General features: G+C 38.5%; 1 long non-coding RNA gene across 2 annotated transcripts; it reads right to left on the bottom strand.

Moving 5' to 3' along the window:
• Positions 1–7333: 7333 nt before the first annotated feature.
• LOC113634668 lies at positions 7334–8041 on the bottom strand. Of its 2 annotated transcripts, none has more exons than XR_003438597.2 (2): positions 7816–8041; positions 7334–7589 (listed from the first exon to the last, which is right to left on the bottom strand). It is a non-coding gene; the product is annotated as an uncharacterized LOC113634668 (long non-coding RNA). The 2 variants fall into 2 exon arrangements; XR_003438596.2 differs by having other exon boundaries at positions 7828–8041.
• Between the last annotated feature and the right edge of the window lie 286 nt (positions 8042–8327).

Genomic DNA, 8327 nt, shown 5'->3' with positions numbered 1-8327 from the left:
ATGGTTCTATGGATTCATCCTGTTGATCAATTTTCATCCTAAGCTTGAGCCTGTGCTCACTGAATGGTCTGAGGTCCCTGGTCTCGGTTGAAAGGAGTAAAACCCGTTGTGGTCTTCTGAGATTGTTGCCCAACCAGCTGGACTTTCATCATGTACTCTGAGATTCATTTCTGCTTAGCACGCCTGTAAAAAGTGATTATCTTAGACTTCCTGTCAGCTCTGGTCCTCCTCCTCTAACCTCTTTCATAATTAAACCATTTCCAACACCAGTCAGTCTCATAAGCTGAAGCTTCAAGTCATTATACAGTAATTGTGATTCTATCAACAAGTCTATGAATATAGCTTAATGTTAAGGTTTCCTTATCAAAGGATGCATTTCATATTACACTATACATCCATGCAAGTACATCCCAATACACTTAACCATTTGAGTCAGTAAATGTATCTCTGAAATCAAAGCAGGTTCTGGTCTCTGTAGAAGGTAAAAATAATCAATATTCTCCCAGTGAGTCAGTATAGAGAAGTAGTTACACACTTAAGACTTGAGGTGCTTTACACATCTGAAGTGGATCAATTATATGATGCATTATACAAGTTGAACAAGGTTGAATTAGTTCAGTATTTAATATGATGAACTCAGTCCTTTCTGTGTATTAATGCACCAAGCTTAGGGATGGACTCCCTGTTGCTTATAGCATGGACTATGTCTGGATGATGGATCAATATCTGTATGGTTGTGGTACTGTCAAGGTATTGATATACTGCAGTTTTATATGATTCTTCAGTGTAACCCGCATAGATACAGCATAATTTATTTATACAGTATACATATTTACACATAGTAGTGTAGTGATATGACATAGACTCACATGAGAATAGTGGCATAGAACAGACATATGAGTATTGTTGCATGGCATAGATACATTGGAGTATAGTGGCATGGCACAGTTACATAGGAGTATTGTGACATGTCATAGACACAGTAGTATAGAGGCATGGCATAGACACATTGGAGTATTGTGACATGGCATAAACACATAGGAGTATAGTGACATGGCATATACACATAGGAGTATAGTGACATGGCATAGACACATAGGAGTATAGTTACATGGCATATACACATAGGAGTATAGTTACATGGCATAGACACATAGGAGTATAGTTACATGGCATAGACACATAGGAGTATAGTTACATGGCATAGTTACATAGGAGTATAGTGACATGGCATAGATACATAGGAGTATAGTTACATGGCATAGACACATAGGAGTATAGTTACATGGCATAGACACATAGGAGTATAGTTACATGGCATAGACACATAGGAGTATAGTTACATGGCATAGACACATAGGAGTATAGTTACATGGCATAGACACATAGGAGTATAGTGACATGGCATAGACACATAGGAGTATAGTTACATGGCATAGACACATAGGAGTATAGTTACATGGCATAGACACATAGGAGTATACAGTAGTTACATGGCATAGACACATAGGAGTATAGTGACATGGCATAGACACATAGGAGTATAGTTACATGGCATAGACACACAGGTAGATGAAAGACATGCTGAGAAATAAATTCAGAGCTAATTTATCTTTACAGATCCCATTCATTCTTATTCAAAAGTGGAAAATAAGAGCTGACTTGTCTGTTGTCCTATGCAGTAAGTGTGAAATACTCATATTCCGATATTCCATTTAATTTCAGAAATGTTTATCATGATGTTACTCTAAAATCATTTTATTTGCCTAAACATTCACTGACTTGGCCTTGAATGTCATTATGTGACTTCTAATTAAATGATTTCTGGCAAAAAAACAAAAATAAAAAGCCATACAGTGCTCGCTTCAGATATGAGGCAGGTTCCTCTATACTATAGTGTGGTAAATACTATATATTTATTGCATAACTGATTGTTGCTCTTGGTCAATTGTTCTGTTTAATGAATAAATAATCAATATATGAAATTATTCTAATGGAATAAATTTGTCCCGTCGACAGCGTTCTCACTGTGAGTGGAGACATGTGGCGTTTGGCACCATGCCAGTTTTGTGTTTTTCTCTTTCGGCTCTGCATGGCTTTGACATTGTTTCATTCTTTTTTGTTTTCGTTCTTGTTTTAATTAATCGGCTTGAGCAGCTTAAATCATGAATTGAATGTCCTCTTTTTAATTCGGCTGTTTTTAATGCACTTGTGACTAAGTTTGACAGAGATTCATGTTCATTCCATGGCATCGTGTGTGCCCTTGATCCCCCCGTCCCCTCTCAAACTGAGATGTGCATCTGTTTGCCAGACACACACACACACACACACACACACACACACACACACACACACACACACACACACACAAAACACACCCCTCCTGTACATACTTCATTTATTGGCTCGCACATTCACTGTCAGAACACACACACACCTTGCTTTGCCACCTTTCCTTACTGTTAGAGTGAGACAGATGCCACAGCCGTGAGGCAGCGCAAGACGCACACTTCAGACAGGAGTGTGACACACTCGGAATAAATTAGCGCACTGGATGAGGGGAGCACTATGGAAAAGCGAAGGAGCCAATCAGACGCTTCAGTCCCCCCCTCAGCTCAGCAGGGGGCCGGGCGCTCGGCTGTTGCTGGAACGAGCAGAAATTTTGGCTTAGCAACATTCTGACCAATCAAATTCCACAAACAACAGCAGGGTGAAAATAACTTTAACGTTCTGTATGTCAAGGAAATGAAGAATGTGCTCTAAAAAAAGCACGCCATTGCCAGGTTTTTTGGGCTGCCAGCGTGGGTGTGCAGGGCAGACACAGACACCCAGACTCTGTCTGAACACACTTCCTTTGTTTCTAACCCCTCTCTGTGCTAGATAAACCAAGTGTGTGTTTATAAAATTTGGACTTAACCATGATTATTTCTCCCACCTACTTTTTTTTTTGACATCCACTCCTCCTTCTGCCATGTACATGTGTGTTTTTGTTGGATAGGACTGGATGTATAATGGAGTTCCCATCCATCTGTTTCAGTCTAATGTGAAAAAATACAGAAAGTACAATACGCAGCTAAACAATGATTGAAATAAGTGGGTTTTTTTTTTTGGGGGGGGAGCATATTGCTGAAGAAAAAAAAAACAGAAGAGAAGATAGAGGTGGGCGTTTATGGTGTCTTCATGTCTCACGCTCTCTCTGTGACTGCGTTTGACTGATGCTCTTTGGTGACATCATTTAGTGGTGTAACTGAATCTGAATATCTAAACAGATAGAAATACAGATATAAACATTTATATAGGAGGCATAAAAAGTGTGATCCCAATAAATGCAGCAAGAAAGTTTTAGAACAAACAAAGCTCAGAATTCATTCATTCATTCATTCATTCATTCATTCATTCATTCATTCATTCATTCATTTCTTAGTAACTGCCTGGTTGAGGTCACAATGCTCACGTGCTTTAAACTAAGCTACGGGTTTATTTATATTTAAGGAAACAAAAATGTAATTTGTTAGGACATATCACAGACAGGTACAGACAAAAAAAGGGAGTCAACCAGATATTAATAAAAACCTTACTGTATATATACCTGTCTAGGATCAAGCAACTGTCAGAGCCAGCATTCACACATCATACTGACAGTGCTGGCATTTCTAGATCTCTCGTTAAGTGTTTTCCAGTTTTTCTGGAAGGCTTCTGCATTAGGCCACGCCCACCTCAGGTTTATTCTGAATACTGATGCTAAACAGATACAGATAGTAGCATTGGGCTCCATGTCTAGTGTCGTATAGTTGCTCATTTTTAGAATATTCACACACAATGATTAGCTAGTGTGTGAATATTATAGCATGAGACATTAAGGATAAAATTGTGCCACACGACTGTGTGTAAGCGAGTGTGTATGTGTGAGGAGTGTGAGCCTGTGTGACAGCTCTAACCTTTTCAGTATGCTGAGTGGTGCAGGACCTGCAGCCCGGAGCACACGCACCCTTGTCATCTCGTGATATGAGAACACGAGGTCAGACTGTTAGCTGTCCGTGTCGGGGCTAAGCTAAAGCAGCCACAAATAATTTAATACCACACATCAGCGACATAACTCCATCCGCTTAGCCGTGTCTCCTCCTCTCTCTCACCTCTATCTCTTCCTGACTTTCCTCTAAATGATGTCTCGTCCTCTTTCTCTTTACATCTCTAGGCAATTATCGAGACTAGCTCTTAAACAGGGATAATTGCCTTTGTTGTGTTCCGTTCCCATTTCGGTGTCAGCGGTGACAGTTACCACGGCCACCGTTGAGCCGTTGCCATGGTTAGGAGACTCTCCATTAGGCTGTGTTCAAATCAGAGAAGTGTTCGGCGCCCATTAAGAGAATATGAGCAGTGTAATGAGTGCAAAAGAAAAGAGCTCGTTAGGGGCACACACTCTGATTCCAGAAGCTTCCACCACTTGTTTAATGGCCAGTGCTACTATATGAAATAATACATGACCCAAAAGGATGATGTTCCACATTACATGTACACTTTCTCTTTCTCTCTCTCTTAGCTGTCAGTCTTTGTGTTAGTGGTCTATAAGAACCTGGATGACTAACCTTAGACTTTTTGAAGTCATCACATCCCTGGTGTGACAGCATTACATTTTGCAGCACTGTCTAGAGAGCAATTTGTGAGGAAAGGCTATTTTATCTTGGGCACTTTTAAGTCTCACTGTAACTTCAAGCAATCTGAAAGTCCTTTTGAAGAAGTCTCCTTGGCTAACAACAGCCACTTTGACTCAAAATGTGATGGGTCATTGTGCGAACTCTTGACATTGTGACTGTTGATTTTCTTTTACAGATGAGCTCGGTTTTTTAGGGGAAAAATGATGTACTGTCAGAATAATAGACTCATATGGAATTGAATTAATGGATGAATTTAATGGAGTTCAGATGGTTATAATAGGTAGAGTATTAAAAAAAAAGAAAAAGAGTCCCAAGTCCAGAATGATGTACAGCAAACATTATAATGCTTAATAAAAGCCTGCATAATGGCTCAAAAGTATAGTTACTGTTCCTTGTATAACTCAGTATGTATAATGCTAAGCAAAATAAAGTATTAAAATATCCATTCATAAAAAGTTACAGTACTTACCAACATGCTGCTCTAACTACTAACGAGGCATTATACAGGCTTCTTTTAGGCATTATAAGGTTTATACTGTGAATACAGGCTTCTTTAGAAGTTTTACAAAAATTGAGTAGATTGTAATGGCTCATAATAACGTTTGAGAGCTTATAAAGGCATATAAACACATATATTATGTGGTCAGGTGTTATTCTACAAAATCCATTAAAACGTCATCCTCAGTAACGCTATAATGCATTATAACCTCCATAACAATCATAAACAATAACAGAGCTGGTGTGATGATGCAATACAGATTGATATGTCTGTGCAGAGATATTAGTAAGACGCTATGTACTAATGACTAATAAGCTTCATTAAATTTTAATTCATTTTACTTTTAAATTCTAATTTGACTCTAATTTTATTTTGAATCATTTTTTAAAAACACAAACAAAAATGGTAAAAGTTTCCCTGCCTGGAACATAGCGTTTGATTGTGCATGTGACTAATAAAGTTTACATTTGAATGAATTCTTTATAAAGAACATGTTTTGCATGTAGCTGTAAGTATTTACACAGGCTTATGACATGTATTATAAGGTATTATAAGAAAAGATGAGTCAACAAATATGGATGTGCAGTTAGAGAAAGATACTCATCACCCTGAAGTTGATTCTTTTGTGTCTTATACATTCATATAACACAATTTTGCCAATCCTAAGAGTTCTTTAACGTTAACATTAACATTTCTAGTTACATGTAAGTCATGGAACATCCGAAAAACAAGAAAACGTCATCTGTTTTAGATAACGAGAGATAATGTGAGATGTAAAATGATTAATTCCCTCTAGGAGAAATTCAAGATAGAAAACTCCATATCAACACTTACACACATTTATAAACCCCTTCATATCGAACCACGTTACTACAGAAGCAATAACGTACGAAAACAAGCGCCTTCATATAAACCGGTGATTTGCATTGCACCTGAAATTTTAGTCATAATATAAATCAGTAACCTTCTGACCAATCCGATATGAGAATTCAGTCTGAATTAATACTGAGGTACAAATTCAGCTTTATTGCCTGATAAAATACAGGGTTGATAGGAAACATTCAGAATATTGAGAATGCGTTGTATTAAGGTTGTTCTATATATATAGAGAGAGAATATATATATATTTTGATATTTTATATGGCTAAATAAAAAAAAAAGATAGGAATTCTCACTTCTTCTTCTTCTTTTTTTTTTTTTGTGAATTGCACCCAAAGTGAAGGCCATGTAGTATTTTAGAAGACTGAATTGGCATATTGTCATGTTGTAACATGTGAAAATCTAGGACATATTGAAGGTCAGTCATGTGTCTTTCTGTCTTTCTGAGAACTTAAGCAATTTCTCTTCCGTTTCAGACGTGTGCCATGTGCACCTCAGGCATTCAAACTGCAGCTCTTTGGCACAGTAACATCCTCCAGGCTGTTTTATTTTTTTTTTATTCTGCTTTCCCCCCCAGACCCGCTGTGCGCCTCTCTCACTGTATTTGTGTGCTGGCTGTAATGAGAGAAATTACTATAGAGGTGCTAGAGCCCCACTCCTTCACTTTAGCCCCCAGCTCTAATAACAGGCCTCTGATTGCTTCCCTTGTCCTCAGGAGAGAGAGAGCGAGAGTGAGCATGAGGCAGAAAGAGAGAGGAAGAGAAAAAAAAACGTAGTGAGAGAAATGGCGGGTGGCTACGGTTGCAGCTCTATAACAATAACCCTTCTTCTCCAACGGGATTTATTAATACAGTGCAAGATTGACACCTGAATATGATTTCATCCTGCAGATCTATACAAAGCTCTCATGGCGCTCTGGGCGCTGCTCCCCTCATTAGTAGCCTATCTGCCAATGAACTTCGACAGCAAACCCTACTATAAATCAATGTCCGCATTTCAATGGAGGGAGAGCTGCGTAGAGGGAAAAAAAAAAGGTCTAGCAGGAAGACTGTGCTCCAGGAGGGAGATGAGAAAAACTCATCCGGCTCGAAAGCGAACAGCATGTGTCTTTCCTTCTCAACATTGTCTGTGTTCCTGTTGAACTCACAGCTTCAACCCTGATGACCTGAGAGTATGCACTAATGTCGCTTCTTGTTTCACGTGAAACTATCATTGTAGTGTTAGTAAAATATGATCAGGGAAAGAAACTGGTCTTTGTACTGTAGCTGTGTGGAACGTAAACTGAAGACAAAAACACTAGTCGGTGTCTAGCATACAGGTTTCTGTGGATATTAGATAAACATTAGTATGATTCAAAGACAAAATTGTTAGGATGGAGCTACGGTCTGAGATGATGTTATGAAAACGAATCAAAACCTCATAGTCAATTAGAATGAAACATTATCTAATTTTTGCCGTCCTAAGCAGTCCTGTGTGTGTGTCGTCGACTCAGCTGTGGTCTTCCGTTGTTGTAGATCATCCACATGCATTCTGAGATACTTTTCTGCTCGACACTGCTGTAAAGAGTGGTTATTCAATTTAGTCGTTCTCGTCACACCTTTCCCATTAAAAAGATGTTGTTGTTTTTTTCTCAACCTAAAAGACTATTGTGTGTAAAAACGAAAAATTTCTAAAAAGAACCATTCTCAAACTGCCTCGACAACCACGTCAAAGTTACTGAGATCAAATGCTTTGCTGATTCTGCTGATTGAGGTGGATATGAACTGAACGTATTAGACTGACCTGTCAACTGACCTTTATCTGCATGATCTCATGCCAGTGTCAGGAAAGCCACACAAAAGCTGTTCTCAAAGTCAATACTGGTCAACTTTTACTCAGCCTCCACAGAGAGCATCCTCATCACCTCCATCTCCATCTGGTTCCCATCTGCCTCTGCCCTTTCCAAGTCCAGACTATGTGTCATTCATTCTGCTGAGAGGATCATCGGGCACACGTTTCCCTGTTACTTCCCTGTAGCTTCCCCTGTTAATAGGTGATTTTTTTTGTTTGTTTTATACAAGACTAAAACGTCATACTAAGATAAATTCCTGTATGTAACTCACAGGCTATTAAAGAGATTCTGATTCTTTATTGCACTGCTGCCACATTATTAGATAACTGGTTACTAATTAAATCAAAACAAATTCTTTTACCCAAATATATTAAGGGGAAAAAACATATACTGTATCCTGTAATCTGTAAGCTTCGTTTTGTTTTGTTTAACTTATTGCTAGCTTTAGCTTCATCATTACTTC

The sequence above is a fragment of the Tachysurus fulvidraco genome, chromosome 7 (assembly GCF_022655615.1).
Source record: "Tachysurus fulvidraco isolate hzauxx_2018 chromosome 7, HZAU_PFXX_2.0, whole genome shotgun sequence".
Taxonomy (NCBI): domain Eukaryota; kingdom Metazoa; phylum Chordata; class Actinopteri; order Siluriformes; family Bagridae; genus Tachysurus; species Tachysurus fulvidraco.
The sequence above is the reverse complement of the archived record's forward strand: the minus strand, read 5'-3'. Positions and strand labels throughout refer to the sequence as shown.